At 42.8% G+C, this 18,608-nt stretch overlaps 1 long non-coding RNA gene and 1 pseudogene across 1 annotated transcript; both read left to right on the forward strand.

Annotated features, from left to right (window-relative positions):
* Rps12-ps1 (ribosomal protein S12, pseudogene 1) lies at window positions 1,128-1,628 on the forward strand (annotated as a pseudogene).
* Window positions 5,250-18,117, forward strand: Jpx (Jpx transcript, Xist activator (non-protein coding)). Its single transcript, NR_015508.3, has 3 exons — window positions 5,250-5,392; window positions 8,130-8,222; window positions 14,552-18,117. It is a non-coding gene; the product is annotated as a Jpx transcript, Xist activator (non-protein coding) (long non-coding RNA).
* The last annotated feature ends 491 nt before the right edge of the window (window positions 18,118-18,608 follow it).

Raw genomic sequence — 18,608 nt, forward strand, 5'->3', positions numbered from 1 at the left:
GCCTTTTCCATTTTTGTGTGTATATGCATTTTGTCCATAGATGTGGATACACATGTATATAGGTTCATATGTATATGTGTGTGAATATATAGGCCTAAGTTTAATGTCTTCAATCATTTTTCTACCTTGTTTACTGAGGCAAGATCTTAGCCAAACCGAGAGCTCACTGATATGGCACGTCTTGTTAGGCAACTTGCTCTGGGGATCCCTGTTTGAGCCTTTCATAGCTGCAATTATAGGAGGGCTTCACATGGGTTCACGCCTTGGGGACTTGAACTCTGGTCCTCATGCTTTTATGGCAAATACTTAACCTCTGAGCCATCTCTTTAGATCCCCATTACATCATTGAAAAGTATTGAGTTTTTAAGGTTTATTTCTGACTTTAGTTATGTATATGGTCTGTGTGTGCCCTCAAAGACCAGAAGAGAGCAGCAAAGCCCCTGGAGCGGAAGTTATAGGTGGTTGTCAACTGCCTGATAGTGCTGAGAATCAAACTTGGATTTTCTGAAAGAGTAGCAAATGTTTGTAAGCATCGAGGTATGTCTCTAGTCCCAGGTTTGTTTGTTTGTTTTATTTAAATGACGTTACTGAGGGTACTGGTGAGGTTGCAATATGAATAAAAGAGATGTGATTAAGATAAACCCATGGAATGTGAGCAGTGGAGGTGCACACCTTTAATCCCAGCACTTGGGAGTTAGAGGCAGATGGATCTCTGAGTTTGAGACCAGCATAGTCTACCGAGGCAGTTCCAGTATAGCCAAGGCCACAGAGAAACCCTGCCTTGAAAACAAACACAAACAAACAGAAAGAGTAGATAATAATACATTTGGGGGGCTGGAGAGATGGCTCAACAGTTAAGAGGATTCGCTGCTTTTCCAGACGATCCAGGTTCAGTTTTCTTTAAAGAATAGGCCACTGGCAGTTTGACCTCACGAGCTAATAATGTTTTATATAACATGGAGTAACTTAGAGTAGCATAACCTGATGACAAAGGTGGTCAAGTGGTAAGAGCCATAGAAGGGTTCAACGACCCTGCCCCTATCGCTGGAGTATTGAGATTTAAACTAAAAATAGGAGAGACATTTCAATAGAGAACAAGGAGTACCCATAATAAGTAATTTTCGCTTTTTTCCCCTGCCGCCACCAATTTGCGCGGAGGCAGAAGCTCAGGTGCGTTCAAGATTCGGCGTCACCCATAATCCACCGCCATGGCCGAGGAAGGCATAGCTGCTGGAGGTGTAATGGACGTCAACACTGCTCTACAAGAGGTGCTCAAGACCGCCCTCATCCAGGATGGCCTAGCACGTGGCATACTCGAAGCTGCCAAAGCCTTAGTTAGACAAGCGCCAAGCCCATCTCTGTGTGCTCGCATCCAACTGTGATGAGCCCATGTATGTCAAGCTGGTGGAGGCACTTTGTGCTGAGCACCAAATCAACCTGATAAAGGTTGATGACAACAAGAAACTAGGGGAATGGGTAGGCCTCTGTAGAATCGATCGAGAGGGGAAACCACGGAAGGTGGTCGGTTGCTGTTGCGTAGTGGTTAAGGACTATGGCAAAGAATCTTAGGCCAAGGATGATATCGAGGAATACTCCAAATTCAATAAATAAATAAATTGTAGCTCATTATGAAAAAAAAGTAATTTTCTTCGAGGTGTAGCCTGACTAATTATTGTGTCTTGTGGTACTGCAAGATAGCCCAGAGAAACCCTCATCTTGACTGGCCATGGTAGCACATGCCTATAATCCCAGCAGAAGAATTGCTTTGAGCTTGAGACCATACTATGTCTTGAGAGAGTTCTTGTTTTTTTAAAGGGTGGCTCATGTTTGAAGCATAAGCTGATTACTTTTGCCTTGCATCATGGATAACTGCCCTCATATGGAAGAAGGTCTGTCCTGGGAGGTTTTGCTCTTGGAGTTCAACATGACTAAGGATGAATGAAATAATTTAGGAAGACACTCCTTCTGTTATTAATATGCCTATGCACAGTCAAGCAGGAGTTTGAAATGAACGGAAAGACAGACTCAAAATGAAGGCAGAGACTCAAGTCTTTAATCCTGTGGTTGGTTACCTTGTGAAGCCAAGTAGGCCATCAATACCTTTAGCAAAAGCACTTTCTGAAAACCTGTTCTAACAGGACATAAATTTCTAACAACAGTGCAACTTAAATTGTAAGAAAACACAGGACTGTTTCAAAGACTGATAGCATGTTGTTTCCTATGTTTCATATACAGCCTCATGGTTTGCTTTGGCTTTGCTCTCCACCCCTCTTTCACGTGGTCTCATGTAATTCAGGCTGATCTGGAACTTACTGTGTTGCTGAAGATGAGCTGAACTCCTGATGCTCCTTCCTAACTCTCTCAAATTCTGGAATTTTAGGCAAGCACCACTTTGCTCAGCTTTTCTTTGATTTTCATTTAGAATATTAAAGAATAGTTTTATTTAATCCCACCATTCAGTAGGCAGAGTCAGGAGGATTTCTGATTCCCAGTCTGGTCTACAGAGCAAGCTTCAGGACAGCCAGGGCTACACAGAGAAACTCTATCTTGAGATACCAATAAAGAAAGAAAGAAAAACATTTTTCTTGGGGCTGGCAATATGGCTCAGTGGTAGAGCAATGGCTTAGCATGTAATTAGAAAATCATGGATTCAGTCCTTAGTAACACACACACACACACACACACACACACACACACACACACACACACACGGGCTGAGTCTTGACTGCAAGATGGCTCAGCTGATAAGGAGCTTACCTCAAAGCCTGGCAGACACCCTGAGCTCCATCCTTGGAAACTATGTGGTGGACACATCCATATATTCTCTCTCTCTCTCTCTCTCTCTCTCTCTCTCTCTCTCTCTCTCTCTCTCTCCCTTCTTCTACCCCGCCTTGGTCTTTCTCAAACACAAAAATAAATAAATGTAAAATATTGTAAGAAGTTATAGGTCATTTATATAAAGAAAATTAAAGGAAATTAAGGAAATACTTTTAGATGAGAATAGAGTATAAGGTTTTTATCCTAAAACTAAAAGATTGTTCCCATATGGACAAAAAGGGGTGATGAGGGAAAAAACCAGAAAGTTTTAGTCTATTGCCAAAGGCCTGAGTATGTCACAAGAAGTTTGTAGAAGATAAAGTGAGGCCCGGGGAAGGAAGGAGAATTGGGAATTTACAGTCATTCTCTGCTACGTAATAAGTCGAGGCCAGCCTGGAATAACGGGGGCCCTGTCTCAAAAACAGAAGAGCAACAACGATATGCATGCCTGAAAAGCCAAATCTTTAAAAATTAGCTAGAGTCACACTTTCCTAGGTACTTCTTTCAACAGTTTTGCCACAGACATTAGAATGAAGTTGGAAATGCAGACAGTTGGGCTCCCAGATACCCTGAATCAACTTTTATATTTGACTTTTGTTTTTTTTAAGTTTATAAAAACTTTTTTTTTTTTAGAATTTTTATGTGTGTGAGTGTTTTGCCTGCATATAGGTCTGTGTACCACACTCGAGCATGGTGTCAGAGGAGGTGAGAAGCCTCATGCAGCTGCTAGGCATTGAACCCCAGTCCTTTGTGAGAATATTAAGTACTCTTACACACCAAGCCAACTCTCCAGCCCTGCTTTTGGGGTGTTCAACAACAAAGATAAGTAGAAACCAAATACGCACCCAGAGAAAAATCACATATATACAAAAAGCCAGAAATTTGAGAGGCAATGTGTGTGTGTGTGTGTGTGTGTGTGTGTGTGTGTAGTGGCGAGGAATAACATAGGAGGAATTGGAGAAGGGAATGGGGGAGAATATGTAATTATATTTAGATTAATTTTATTTTTTAGTATAGAATAGAGTTTATTCAGGGCATGGGGAGGGGAGTTAAGAGGGTAGCAGAGGCAGGGAAAGGCAGAGAGAGAGAAAGAGAGAGTAGAGAACTAGAGGCTGGCCATGAGCACATGGAGAGAGGGGGAAGGGAATCTAGATTAAAAATTTAAATGGGGGGGGCAATAAAGTGGTTATAGTCACAGGAGCATATCAAATTGATTGTCTTGGCCATGGGTGTGTGTGTGTGTGTGTGTGTGTGTGTGTAATAATTTTCACAAACTTGCCATCTCAGAGAAACTCTAGGAGGAAGAAAGGATTCCAAACAGGCAAATTCTGGCTACAGCTGAGGAGAGCTCGCACAGGAAAGAACTGCCTGTAATGGAATGAAAAGAAGCCAGGGCTTTGCTGTCTTGGGAAAGAGGGAAACCAGTGTAAGGGAAAATGTGCTACCTTCTGGAGAGAGGACAGCCCTCGGCTCCATGACAGCTGTCCCAGGTTGCCTTAGCAAAGCCTTCCTCAAGCAGATATTCACTGAGGCCCCTTCGGCAACTTTCCAACATGGTTTTACTTAAATACACACACACACATGCATTTACTTCGTGTGTGTGTGTGTGTGTGTGTGTGTGTGTGTGTGTGTGTATACATGTTTGCCTGTGTAGAGAGATCTGTGTAGAGAGAAGTATGTGCCGGGGACTGAACCTGCATCCTTTGCTAGAGCATTAAGCACTGTTAACCACTGAGCACTCGCTTCTGCCCCTGTGCCTCGTGGTGCAATAGGTAAAATGAGAACTTTTTTCTTTCTTTTTTAAATGGAAGTGTAGTTCTCTGCCTTTATTGATAACCCAAGATCCTTTTCTAATTTGTGTGGTAACCAGTATTGGTGTGAACATCCAAAAGCCAAAGGAGTTATTGTCAGCTTCGGCCCTGTGAGGTGTCCAATAGGAATAGGACAAGGTATAATTCTGTCTTTATCAAAAACTAGGGGACATACCCAGGCCTGTGGTTTACTTTGCCACCTAGCCTCTGTGACATGTAGATTGCAGTTATAGCAGCTACAGCAATGCTGGCAGCTAAAAACACAGAAGGGGCTCCGAAAGAGATCTCGGGAGCAAAACACAAGCTGGTCTTCTATAGAAACAAAAAAGAAAAAGGAATTTCGGTGGGGGTAGGGGGGGGGTGGGGGGTGGGGGGTGGGGGGTGAGGGGGTGGCAAGAGAACAAATTAAAGACGGGCAAGAAACGCGGGAGCACGTGAAAGATGCTAACAGAGGCAGCCGGGAGAGGAACCGCAAGCGCTCAGTCATCTGCGGAAGCGACCGCGGACAGTCCCGGTCACGTTGCTGGAGCAGCCATTTAGGGACAGCCTGACAGCGCGGCGCCGCGCGGCACAGGGACTGTTCGGCTGTGACGCATGCTCTCCGCCCGCCCGACCCCCCCCCCCCCCCACGGCACCACCAGGCTTCTGTAACTTATAAAATGGCGGCGTCCACATGTATACGTCCTTCCCGGGATTAGCCAGGCAGCTAGAGGATGACTTAATAAGGAGAGTGGAGAAACTGGCCAATTAATGAACATGCCCTGGTGAGTGCCGGGTCTCGCGCTGTCAGAGAGATGGCCGCCGTAGCGGTCACCACGCCGACCCGCCGCAGCGGTCACCACTCCGACCGCATGGTCTGCCGAGCGGGACGAGTAGTCGGCGGCTGGCACTCCGGATTTCTCCCCTATTCCGCCCACAATAGATGAGTGATCAGTGCCCACATCACCGGACCTCCACGGATGAACCTGTCAGGCTGGGGAGGCTCATTCCTAGGAGAGATCGTGTTTTGAGGTTTCCTTTTGTTTTCCTTTGTCTAATTGGGGTTTGACGGATAGTGAGTGTCTCCAAAATGGAGTGTTTATTCTAGCTCCCCAGAGGCCTCGAAAAACGGCCTCAGTTCTTTCTCATCAACACTTAGTAGTTGATAAAACTAGCTTATTGGTAACATTAATTATGGTATAATAACGCTTTTTGCCCTATGCCCTTTTTATGTACTCCAAATGAGGACCAGAGTATGTTACTAAATTTGTGGTCTGGGAGCATCTGTTATAATAGGGCCTTATAGGGTGATCTGTGTTCTTTTGTTAGATGCTTACTTGGTCAAAAAGACATTTCAGTACCTTAGCTAGGCATTGCTGAATAAAGTATGAATTGTTGCAACCATTTGGAAGCATTGATGTAGCTATATTTAGAAAAATAAAAATATATATGGAGTACCAAGTTCCAATATCTGGAACTCAGTAGTCTGACTTTCACGGCTCAATCCTTCAGAAAGAGAAGCATCAGTATATAAATAAGGATACCTAAAAGAGGATGTCTATGCAGCTCTTTTCTTGTGGCAAGTGATAAGAAACAACCTGTGTATCCATTAATAGGAGGATGTTTTAAAAGTCTGTATATTTTGGCTCTTTGGTGTAAAAGATGATATGATAGCTTGTTACATTAAAAACAAGTTGTAGGATAATATGATCTCATTTTTTTCATATATGTATGAGGGTGACAAAGGAATGTTTGCTATTTTTAAAACATTTCGGCAGCTTTATATATTATGACCTATTTAACACAAATGCAAACACAGAGAATAAAATGAAACCCTAATATTAGAGTTGACGTTTTGCCATATTTCTCCACAGTTGCGGCTCACTCTTTTGTCATCCCGTAGATTAAGCATCATTTTTAGTTTAGTAATTGTGCTTATTTCCCCCTTTCCCCCCAGTATTGGTTGTGGAACCTAGGACACTGTGGTGCTAGACAGTCACACTACCACTGAACTATATCTAGATCTGTTCCCACTTTAAGATTTGCTTCTAATTGTGTGTGTAGGAATGTGCACATGAGTACAGTTATGGAAGCCAGAAGAAGCCATAGAATCCTGTGGAACTCGAGTTACAGGCGGTCGTAAGCCCACTTTTTGAGCCCCTTAATGAAGTCTTCTGTAGTTGAGGCTGTCCACGACCCTCACTACCCATTTCTAGCTGCCAAGCTTTGGGATTACAAGCTTGTACCACCATGCCCAGCTTGTCTCTCTTACTTTATGTGTAATAACCCAGGCTGGTCTTGATTTTTCTGCCTCTGCCTCCCAAATAGCTAGGATTATAAGCTCAGCTTCTCCACTTAATTTTTTTGTGACATGAGGATCTAACATGGCTGGTATCTTGCATGGGAGTTCTCAATATTTTGTAACTCAAGTCCCAGGTGGTCCAAATCCTCTTCTGACCTCCTTGGGTACCAGACACGTGATGCACAAACACAAAATGAAATAAATCTCATTTAAAATTTTAATAAATAAAAACAAAACTAAAAGTAATAATTTCTATTTGCATAGGATCTTACTAAGACCAGAATAGTCCATATTAGCAATTAATCTTTATTAATTATAGATACAGGGCAACTGTTGCCACTGCATAAACAAAGGAAGCTTTGAACAGGGCATTACGCGGGCGGCTACACTATAAGTCACTTTAAATGGTTCTGCATGCAGGCAAAGGAAGTCACATATTTGAATCTTGGGAATGCTATATTCTTTGGGACACTGATGGTACTTTTGAAGAGTAAACAATATAGCGCCCGAGACTCAAATTTAGAATGTTATTTCCACTTGTGTAAAAAACGTTACTGTGCCGATGGATCTTTCTGCACAGCAGTGGTTCAGGACTTTGATTCAGCTACTGAAAGTCAGTCAGCCAATTATGAGAAAAGACCATATGTGTGGTCCCAACGAGAGGGTTATCAGGACATCAGTGATGAATCTGACCTTTCTGAGATGTAACAATACCATCACTTAAGTTCTATGGAGATTTGAAGGCAAGAAACCCAGCAGGTTAGGCTCCAGTATGTGACTGGACATGTGACTCCCCCAATATGACCTTTGTAAGGCTCAGGAGAAAAATATCCTGCTGCTCCACCCTTCGGGTAACACCAAGGGCTCTGAGACTGTGTTCATATCAATTTCTTTCTTGTGTTTTTGAGACAGGGTCTTGCTATGTGGATTAGGCTGGCCTGGAATTCCCAATCTTTCTGCTTCAGACTTGATCCATCAAACTTATGGCTATTAATTGACTTTCAGCCATTGAACTGACACTGAAAAACAGGCAAATATTTCAGTTTAATAATTCCAACATTCAGTACGTATTTAAGTCTGATACTAATACATGCTGGATTTTTTAATTTTAAACTGTGTTGTCTTTATTGTTTTGTTTTACTTTTCTTTCTATTGTCATATAACACACTGACCAAAGGCAAAGTAGAGGAAGAAAGGATTTATTTGGCTTGTACTTCCAGATCATTAATCCACCACTGAAGGAAGTCAGAGCAGAAACTCAAGCAGGGACTTGAAGAAGAAACCATGGAGGAATACGGCTTGCTGGCTCACCTGTGCGTACTAGCTTGCTTATACATCCCGGAACCACTCACCCAGGGAATGATGGCACCCATCAGGCCAGTGTGATTTGATCAGTCTCTCAGATGACTGTAGACTGTGTCAATTTGACAGTTAAAGGGCATGTGCTTTGTATTCTCTCTCTCTCTCTCTCTCTCTCTCTCTCTCTCTCTCTCTGTCTGTCTCCCCCCCTCATTTCTCAGGTTTTTTTGAAAGTCAAGTATGATGTAGCCAGTAAAAGGAACTACAGTACATAGGCCTGTAGGGCTGTGGTAGTAAGATACGTGGTGATTTGACATGTTCTGAATGTCCCTGGTTATTCTGTCTTTTACTGCTTGTGTGCTCCTGGGTTGTGAAGTACAATTGCCCACCCTCCTAATTATCTCTCCCCCTCCATGTAAGTGAGATGTGATGACGAGAGAGCTGTGGGTTGGAAACTTCAGGCTGGAATTGGGTACCCAGATATGTCTGTCCCCTTTCCCATCTCCTTTAGTCCTTGACAAAGCAGTTTATTTTTTTAAGCAGGAGCCTTGTTCAGTACAGAACACTCTTATGTATTTTGAAATGGCTGAATATATTTGAAGGTGGTTGCACCCTCCTAAGCATATGGGATTTTTCTCCGATGTTCATCGTGAGAGATTATGAAGAATTTTTGGACTCTCCATGGCATCGCTCTCCCTGTGCCCAGGCTCTTTGTTTGCTTGCTTTATCATTATTTGTTTATTTCTTTGAGACAAGGTCTCACTACATAGCCTTGGCTGTTCTGGAACTTACTATGTAGACCAGGCTGGCCTCAGACTCACAGTGTTTCTGCCTGCCTGTGCCTCTGCCTCTGCCTCCCGAGTGCTGGGGCTAAAGGTATGTACCAGCATGCCAGGCTAGAATGAGTTTTCAAGCTCTGAGCATTCTGTACTGTAAAGCAGAAATCATCTATAAATTTTTGACACAGTAAGTTAGTGTCCATAAATTTTTTGCTAGGAGTTTTGGATTGCTTTTCATCTGTAGGTCAGTCTGGGGGCATCACATTCCATTAAGGCCCCTTTAGCTTTGCTTTGCTTTGTTTTAGTTTTCCGCATATAGTAGTTTGTTATACATTTATCACTTTGCTGTTGTAGAACTTTAATAGTGACTTTCCCCCCTACTGTTATATAAGCAAGACTTTACAAATTTCCAGTTTATACTGGTTTATTTTTAGCATATTAGCACATTGATTTTTGTCTTATTTTGAGATAGGATCTTCTGTAACTCAGGCTGGCCCCAAACTCCCCAGGTAGCTGAGCCTTTCCTTGAACTCCTGATCCTCCCTCCAGTCTTCATTTCCCAAGTGCTAGGATTACAGATGTGCTCCACACAGCTTTCACAGTGATTTTGTTTGTTTGTTTGTTTGGTTGGTTGGTTTTTGGTTTTGGTTTTGGTTTTTTTGAGACAAGGTTTTTCTGTGTAACCCTGGTTGTCCTGGAACTCACTCTGTAGACCAGGCTGGCCTCGAACTCAGAAATCCACCTGCCTCTGCCTCCCAAGTGCTGGGATTGCAGGCGTGCGCCTGGTTTCCACACTGCCCGGTTTCCACACTGATTTTTATTACTGGCCTTGGATAGTACCAGTTTGGTGAAACAATCTACTGTTGATATGTTATCCTTTTGTATATTCTTTTGGTTTTCTTTTTTTCTAAACACCCCCTCCCCAGTATTAGGGATGGAACTCACAATGGAACATGGTAGGCAGTACTCTCCCACTGAGCTACATTCTAAGCCCTTACAGTTTTTATTTTCTTTTGAGGCAGGGAGTCCTTGTAGAGATTAGCCATGGCACCTAAGTTTCCTTGGGATAGTCTACTTAGTGTTTGTGGCTTCAGTTTTGATCATTCTTCTGAATATTTTTCCTGTCTCCCCTTCCCCCCCCCCCCCCAATCTTTAAAACATTACTACATGAACAGCAACCACCACTGCTTTAGACTGGCAGTAAAGGTCTTCTTTGTTTTATTATAATCTTGATTTGATTTTTTAAAATTCAAGACAGGGTTTCTCTGTGTATCCCTGGCTGTCCTGGAACTCACTCTGTCAACCAGGCTGGCCTTGAACTCAGAAATCCGCCTGCCTCTGCCTCCCGAGTGCTGGGTTAAAGGCTTGCGCCACCACTGCCGGGCTTGTTTTACTATAATCTTAAGAGAAAAGTTTCAGACTTTAAGCATTTCTATGATTTGTATGTGCATATGCTTTGTTGTGGTAGCATTTCTTTCTATTCCTATTAGCTGAGAATATATATATATATATAATTTATTTTTATTTTATATACATTGGTGTTTTGCCTGCATGGATGTCTGTGTGAGGGTGTCAGATCCCATGGAACTGGAGTTACAGACAGTTGTAAACGACCATGTGGTTTCTGGGAATTGAACCTGGATCCTCTGGAAGAGCAACCAGTGCCCTTAACCACTGAGCCATTTCTCAGCCCCTAGCTGAGAATTTTTAAAAAAGATGTATTTAGTTACATTTCCGTGTGTTTGCATGAGTTTATATACATTACATGCATGGAGGAGCCTATAGAGAGCAGAGGGTATCAGAGCCCCTGTAATTGGAGTTAATAATACTTCAGAGATAGAAGCAGGAGGATCATGAAGGAGTTCAAGACTAGATTCAGCTAACTTGTGAGTTTGGTGCCAGTCTGGGTTAGATAAGATTCTTTCTCAAGTCAAAATTAGTGAGCTAATATATTAGCAACAAACCACTAGAAATTGAATTTTGAATTTTTTTTATAAATTAAATTTTATAAAGTTTCATTTATATAACCACAGAAAAAGCATCGCGCCTATAGTACCTCAGTAGCAAGATGATGAATGTGTAGCAGAGGACCTTCAGCATCAGTTATAGCTACTGGATATGACTGCTGGGAGCTGAAACCCAGTCCTCTGCAAGACCAGGAATCGATACTGATCACTGAACCATCTCTCTAGCCTTGTCCACTGACAGTTTTTATCATGGAAGAACATTGATTGGGAGGGCGCTGGGGAAATGGCTCTGTTGTAATGTGCTTGGAGCAGGATCAGGAACACTTGAGTACATCAACACTGGGCATGGTGACAGGCAATTGTGACTCCAGTTGAGTGAGGGTATCAGGCACAAGTGGATTACTGTAGCTCGCTGGCCAGCCAGCCTAGCCAAATAATGGACTCTAAGTTCTTTGAGACCTTGTCCCAAAAACTAACATTGAGAGTGATTGGAAATGACACAACATCACTCTCTGAACTCCACACACACACACACACACACATGTACATACTTATGAACACATATACACACAAAATAATGCATACACATAGATAATAAATAAATATTGGATTTTTAAAAATGTATCTGTTGGTATGATTGTGTTTCTTCTTTCAACTGTTGGTATGGAAAATTTATTTTGCAGTTATAGCCCAAGCAAGAAAGTTTCAAAGTACTATGAATGTAAGACCAAATTAGAGTCCTTTATTAGCTTGGAACAGAGTGCAGACTCCTGCTCTGAAGAGCACTGAAGCTCAAAGGTACTGCATTTGTAAAGGCAAAAACTGCAATGATGTCATTGGCAGGCATGGGTCCGGGGAAACCTGGTAACGTTTCTCTTGATTATACATTCAGCTGTTAGGTTGATTATTCACCTGTGCTGTGGTCAGGGCCTTAGAAAGTTCCAAATATGCTGTCAAGGTGGGTTGGACTTTTTAGGGGATTAGGGGCTGAAAAAGGTACCTGAACAAAGTGGAGTCAGGGTAAAATCAGGACAAGATGGCGTTACCACAGTCACTTCAGCGATGGTGGGGTTAAAACTGGAATGTGCTATGCAAGCACTCTCCCACTGACCTATGCTCTCAGCCCAGGTTGTTAAAATCATTAATTAGTTAATGAATTAGTTACTTAACTAATTCAAATTTAAGATAAAGTCTTGCTTGTAGTCTAGCTTACCCTTGAAGTCCCAATCCTTCTGCCCTGCTTCCCAGGGGCTAGGATTTCAGGTATGGTCCACCGTGCCTAGCTCATTATGGATTGACTTTTAAAACGTTTAACCTCCCCTGGGGTCTGGCAATAAACTACATTTGCCTGTAGTATGTTCTCTTCCTATAAGCCCTATGATCTTGCCATCTCTACCTCCCAGCGCTGAATTGACAGATGCTGTCATACTGCCTACAAAAAGAAAAAAGAAAAAAAAAAACGGTGGCTGGGATCCTAACTAAGCCCTCATATGTACACAGAAAACATTTCACACTGACATATCTCCCAAACTCGAATTCCTTTCAGGTGGTATTTAATTAAATGTAATATTTTGTTATAGTCTTTGTACCCAAGCAATACTGATTTGTATTTTTGATTTTCGTTTACTTGTTTGCTTTCTCTTTGGTTTTGATTATCAGGGTAATCTGGACCGATAGTTGGGAAGTGGCTTTTGCTTTTCAGTTGTTTTAGGAAAGCTGAGGATTTTGTTGTTTCTTTGCTTGCTTGTTTCTGTTTTAAAGACACAGTTTTACCCTGTAGGCTATGTGGCATGCACCGTGTTGAGTGAGCCCCAAACTTGCCGTGCTCCTCCCGACTTAGCCTCCTCTTTCTCCTACAAACAAGAGCGGGAGGCCTGCCTGAGCTGGTGTTGACTGGAGACGAAGCCTGATGATGTGTCACACATCATGGAGGCCTTTATTGTCCTGGATTTGGTTTCTACAGTAGATCAATGTGCTTCTCCTTATCTTTGTCTTATAACCCAACGATGACAACTTCTGTTTCCCAAGAAATTACTTCCTTTTGTCTTCATTTAGCAAACGTTAGTATCACCATTGCCAGACTTAATGTGGGGTGCTCTGGGGGCTCTTCTTTAACTGTTGATATTCATAAATTATTTTCTCTTTCTCTTATGATAGTGGTTGTTTTTGCATTTCTGGTCTCCTGACAAGACAGGAGCAAGGGCATGTCCCAGTTTCTGGCCAAGGATAGAACTCAGAGCTATTTCTTTCAAGGTTCATACCCTAAATGGTTTGAGCACTTTCTAGCTCCTGTTGTCATTAGCAGTCCCAGGTGTCAGGTGTGAACTGTGTTTTTTAAGTCATTTTCTATCACTAAAGTTTCTGTTCCTTATACAGATCCTACCCTCCCACTTCCTTGTATATCTTTCCGTCTTTATTGAAACTTGAATATTTTATGTAATTAATATGTTGCAGTGATTTCTTTTATTGGAGGGTGTTTCTGAGACAAAGTCTTACTCTGCAGTACAGGCTAGCCTAGAAATCACTGGTAGCCTAGGCCTGCCCTAAACTCCCAGCAATCTTTTTTTTTCCCGGTTTTTTAAAGAGAGGGTTTCTCTGTGTAGCCCCGGCTGTCCTGGAACTCACTCTGCAGACCAGGCTGGCCTCAAACTCAGAAATCTGCCTGCCTCTGCCCCCTGCAATCTTCTTTCTTAGTTTCCAGAATGCAGGGATATAGGCTTGATGAACTATACTCTGTTCATCAGAGCGACTTTGAGTAGTGTGTCTTCCTATGTTTTAGAGTTGATTGGTATGGTCTCCTTTTTTCAATTCACGATTTGACAGGACTTCAACTAAAGTGCTTATTATTTATACTACATCCTCGGTGTCATTCTTAGGGGAGAACAGCATTGAATTTAATCTCTGGTTCTTGTTATCATATTGAACTATCACTTTGTATTAATTATGTGCTAATCTATTGTTTTTGTCCCAGGCATTGTGTGTGTGTGTGTCTGTGTGTGTCTGTTTTCTCGCACACGGATGCACACACGTACACACGTCATGTGATTAGAGGTTGACTTTGGGTGTCTTCCTCTATTGTGCTTCACTTTGTTTTTTAGTTTTAATTGTTTTCTTTGAGACAGGGTCTCTCTGTGTAGCCTTGGCTGTCCTGAAACTTACTCTGTAGACCATGCTGGCCCCAGAACTCACAGAAATCTACCTGCCTCTACGTCCAGAGTGCTGACATATGTCTGCATACCACTTGTGTGCTAGGTGTTCAGGGGAGGCAGGAAGAGGGACCTGGATCCCCTGGGATGGAGCTGTTGACAGTTGTAAAACACCTGTTTATAGGTGTCTTATAGGTGCTGTGAATGAACCTACATCCTCTGGAAGATCTGAGTCAACCTACCTTATGTTTTTGAGATAGGGTGTGGTAGTTTGAACGAGATATCCACCATAGTCTCAGGCATTGGGATACTTGGTCCCTAGTTGCTGCCATTGTTTGGAAAGGCTAGGGAGGCACAGTCTTGTTGATGGAATTATGTCACTGGAGGCAGGCTTTGAGAGTTTAAAAATTTGCACCATTTTGACTTCACTGTCTCTGCCTTATGCTTGCAGTTCAAGATGTTCAACTTGGCTGCTCCAGCTACCATGCCTGCTGCCTGCCACCTCCACTCTGTCATGGAACTGTAAGCCCAAATAAACTCTTTTTTTATCTAAGTTGCCTTGGCCACGTTTTATCACAATATCAGAAAAGTGACTGATACACAGGGTTTCTTACTGAACCTGGAGCTGGCCAGCAAGCCTGTGGGAGCCATCTGTTTCTATCCATGAGTGCTGCACTGTGCCGTCATGCTCAGCTTCTAAAGATGTGCTTGGGATCTGAACTCAAGTCTTCATGCAAGCACTTTGCCCATTGAACTATCTCCCCCATCTCTCCCATGGCTCTTGGTAATGTTGTTCTAAAATGTCACTCAAATAAATTTGTATCCTTTTGTAAAGGTAGTGTTTGAAGCCTATGAAGGAGTCCAAGAATGGCCACTCCCAAACACAGTGCTTTATTATGCTTGCTTTATCAAATGAGAGTAGAAGATACTAGGAAAGTATACTTTGGTCTGCTTATACAGCTCAGACCTGCTGAGGAATATAATAATCACCTCTATTCTCTTTCTTGAGTTCTCTTCTCTTCTCTTCTCTTCTCTTCTCTTCTCTTCTCTTCTCTTCTCTTCTCTTCCCTTCCCTTCCCTTCTTTTCCTTTCCCTTTCCCTTTCCCCTTCCCCTTCCCTTCTTTTCTTTTCTTTTCTTTTCTTTTCTTTTCTTTTCTTTTCCCCTTAGAGATAGTGTAGCCCTGGCTGTCCTGGATCTCACTCTGTAGACCAGGCTGTCCCTGAACTCAGAGTGCATGCACCGCCATCCCTGGCTTTTCCTTAGGTTTTCATTAAACTGATTTGTGCCACAAGGGGAAATTGGAAACTATATATTCCTAGATACACCTTTGCCCTCCCTACATCACTGCCTTAGCCTTAGGTTTCATTTAATAGTCCATAAAAGCCGGGCAGTGGTGGCACATGCCTTTAATCCCAGCACTTGGGAGGCAGAGGCAGGCAGATCTCTGAGTTCGAGGCCAGTTTGGTCTACAGAGTGAGTTCCAGGACAGCCAGGGCTACACAGAGAAACCCTGTCTAGAAAAAAATAAAAATTCCATAAAAATAGTACACAAGCAGATGTCTGTCTAGAGCAGTGGTTCTCAGCCTTCCTAATGCTGCTCGTGGCCCTTTAATGCAGTTCCTCATGTTGCGGTGATTCTCAACCATAAAATTATTTCCATTGCCACTTCATAGCTGTAGTTTTGCTACTATTATGAATCACAATGTAAATATTTTCGGAGATAGAGGTTTGCCAAAGGGGTTGTCATCTATGGTAGTTCGAGTACCACTCACTGGTTTATAGGCTCAACAGAAAGTCCTAGCCCATTCTATGTTTCTCTTAAGTTTATTGAATTCTCATAAAAACGACTTTACTACTCCCACTTAAAGTGTAAACATCCTCCACTTTCCTGCTCCCCAGTGGAAAATAGGGTTACATGTAAGCTTCTAAATTAAATGAGACTCGTGGATAGCTACCTTTAATTTGCAAGCTTTTTCTCTTATTCAATCTGTCACTTCCTACTAGTGAGCTTTCACATAAGGCAGACTAAGTGATGAGTTAGACTAGTTTAGTACCTTCAGCCAGTTAGAATTTCCTGTTTGTTGCTTTCCACTCTTAGGCTTTTGCCTTCCCCCATTGTGTTCCTAATCAGTTTTCTTGAGGATGTCTTTCTGGGCTCTGTCTTCCTTCATCCTGGCCTAAGCCTCTGCCCCACTGCTCTGGAGATGAAGCTGCGGCTTGCTTTTCTCAGAGTGATACATCTTTGTAGGGTGTTTGACAGGGAGCCATTGCCTCTGGTTTCCTAAATAACTCCATTACTCTCAGGTGGTTTTTGCGCTGTGTCTCAGAGCTCTTGTTCCACGTAACTGTCTTTACTTCTGTAGTAAGCCTTATGTTGTAGTGCTGTACTGTAGTGCTCCTTAGCCTTGTGACTGGCAGGGAGTGTGCCTCATCTGCTGGTTTATTATATCTCAGTCTTGGATTGTGTGGTGGATTCCTGCTCCCTACTCCTGCCCCCTGCTCCCTTTCCCAAATTTAGACACAGTATTTATTTCTACCTTTTCCCCGGAACTGTTTTTATTTAACCCCTTCCTGTCCATTCACCAGGGTCAGATGGCTTTCACAACTGGCCAGAGGCTGTAGTATTTGTTGCCCTTCTTGTATGGAATAAGGATTTTGTTCTGTATAGGAGAGGAAGATCTAAGTAGGGCTTCTTTGTGTGTGTGCTTCTGTGTGGATTTTTTTTCCAACTCTCCCCACACTGTTTATGCCTAAAATGTGTGGTCCGTGGGTCATTTCCCAGTGTTCTCCTCAACCTTCTGTGTGCCCTGAGCACATAAATGAAGAAAATCCCAGAAGGGAGAACAAATTTCCTCATTTTTTATGCTTTTGATTCTTGTGCTTGCTTTTGTTTGTTTGTTTGTTTGGTTGGTTGGTTTGGTGTTTTGAGACAGGGTTTCTCTGTGCAGTCCTGGCTGTCCTGGAACTCACTCTGTAGACCACGATGGCCTTGAACTCAGAAATCCATCTGCTTCTGCCTCCCAAGTGATGGGATTAAAGTCGTTGCTCCACCACTGCCCGACTATTCTTGTGCTTGTTAACACATGTCCCAGCCACTTCTCTTGATGTCTTAGTGAAGAGGTGGTCAGATCCACTGGAACTGAAATTGTGAGCTGCCATGTGGATGCTGGGAATGAAGGCAGGTCCTCTGGAACAGCAATGAGCCATCTCTCCAGCCCCTAATTATCAATTTACCCTTTACAATCTCTACTTTTTTTCTCCTGTGTGATAGGGTCTTATGTAGTCCAGAATGGCTCTTGCTGCCATCACCTCCCCAGTGCTTCGTGTACTCTAAGATAGTGATGCTTACCTTGTAGTTCGCCTTCACTATGTCTATCCCTAGCCATTTCTATGAGGAGCCTGGGTACTTCCTGTTGAAAAACAGATTTAGAAGGTATTGTGTGAGTATTGAGTGTCCTTTAACCGGTGAAGCTTCATTGCTTCTGGACTAAGCAGCAACCTAGAAAATACATGTATATAGTAATGCTGGTGCCTGGTTAATTATCTCAGTGTGTAGCTATCTGTGTTATTTATGAAAATAAACATGAATACACGGAGGACTCTGTAATGGAGGTAGTATTGTTTGTTTGTTTGTTTTTTTAACTTTCCTCTGACCATAGGAAAACTGGTCCTGAAATGTCTAGTCACTTCTGCATTTAACTCTGTGTGTAAAATAGTCTCCTGGTCGCTGATGCATGTGGAGAAGTCCAGATTTACCAGCTAGAACTAGGACTGTTCCTTCAAAGCCATTTCCAAACAACGCACAAGTTTTCCTTTTTTTTTCTCCATAGATGTCATATAAAGTTTCTTTAGTACCTTTAAATCTAGTATTCATTAGAATGAATATTTGTATAATGAATGAGTGTTTTGTTTTGTTTTGAAATCCGGTCAATTGTTTCACCATCTTTTGTTGAAAGATCACCGTTTACCGGTTGTATGATGATTGCATCTCTGTGAAAATAAATTCTCAAATCGTGTTTGGGGACACTGGCCTGTAATCCTAGCACGAAACAGAGGCATGAGGATCAGAAGTTCAAGGTCATAAGCATCTACATACTGAGTTCAAGGCCAGCTTAAGGACATGATACCATGTGTCAGGAGAGTTTGTCAAGCCAGGCAGTGGTGGCGCACGCCTTTAATCCCAGCACTAGGGAGGCAGAAGCAGGCGAATTTCTGAGCTCAAGGCCAGCCTGGTCTACAAAGTGAGTTCCAGGACAGCCAGGGCTACACAGAGAAACCCTATCTTGAAAAACCAAAGAGGGGGGGGGGGAGGGAGAGGGAGAGAGAGAAAGTTTGTCAGGGAGGATAGAGAAAGAAGGAAGACCTCTCCGCCCTGTCGTTCTCCTGTACAGGAGGCAGCCATGGCGTCCAGCCGGAATGGCGTGATCATGAAGCCCCACTTCCACAAACATTGGCAGCAGCTAGTAGACACTTGGTTCAACCAGCTGCCATGCAAGATCCGCAGACT

The sequence above is a fragment of the Mus musculus genome, chromosome X (genome assembly GCF_000001635.26).
Source record: "Mus musculus strain C57BL/6J chromosome X, GRCm38.p6 C57BL/6J".
Classification (NCBI taxonomy): domain Eukaryota; kingdom Metazoa; phylum Chordata; class Mammalia; order Rodentia; family Muridae; genus Mus; species Mus musculus.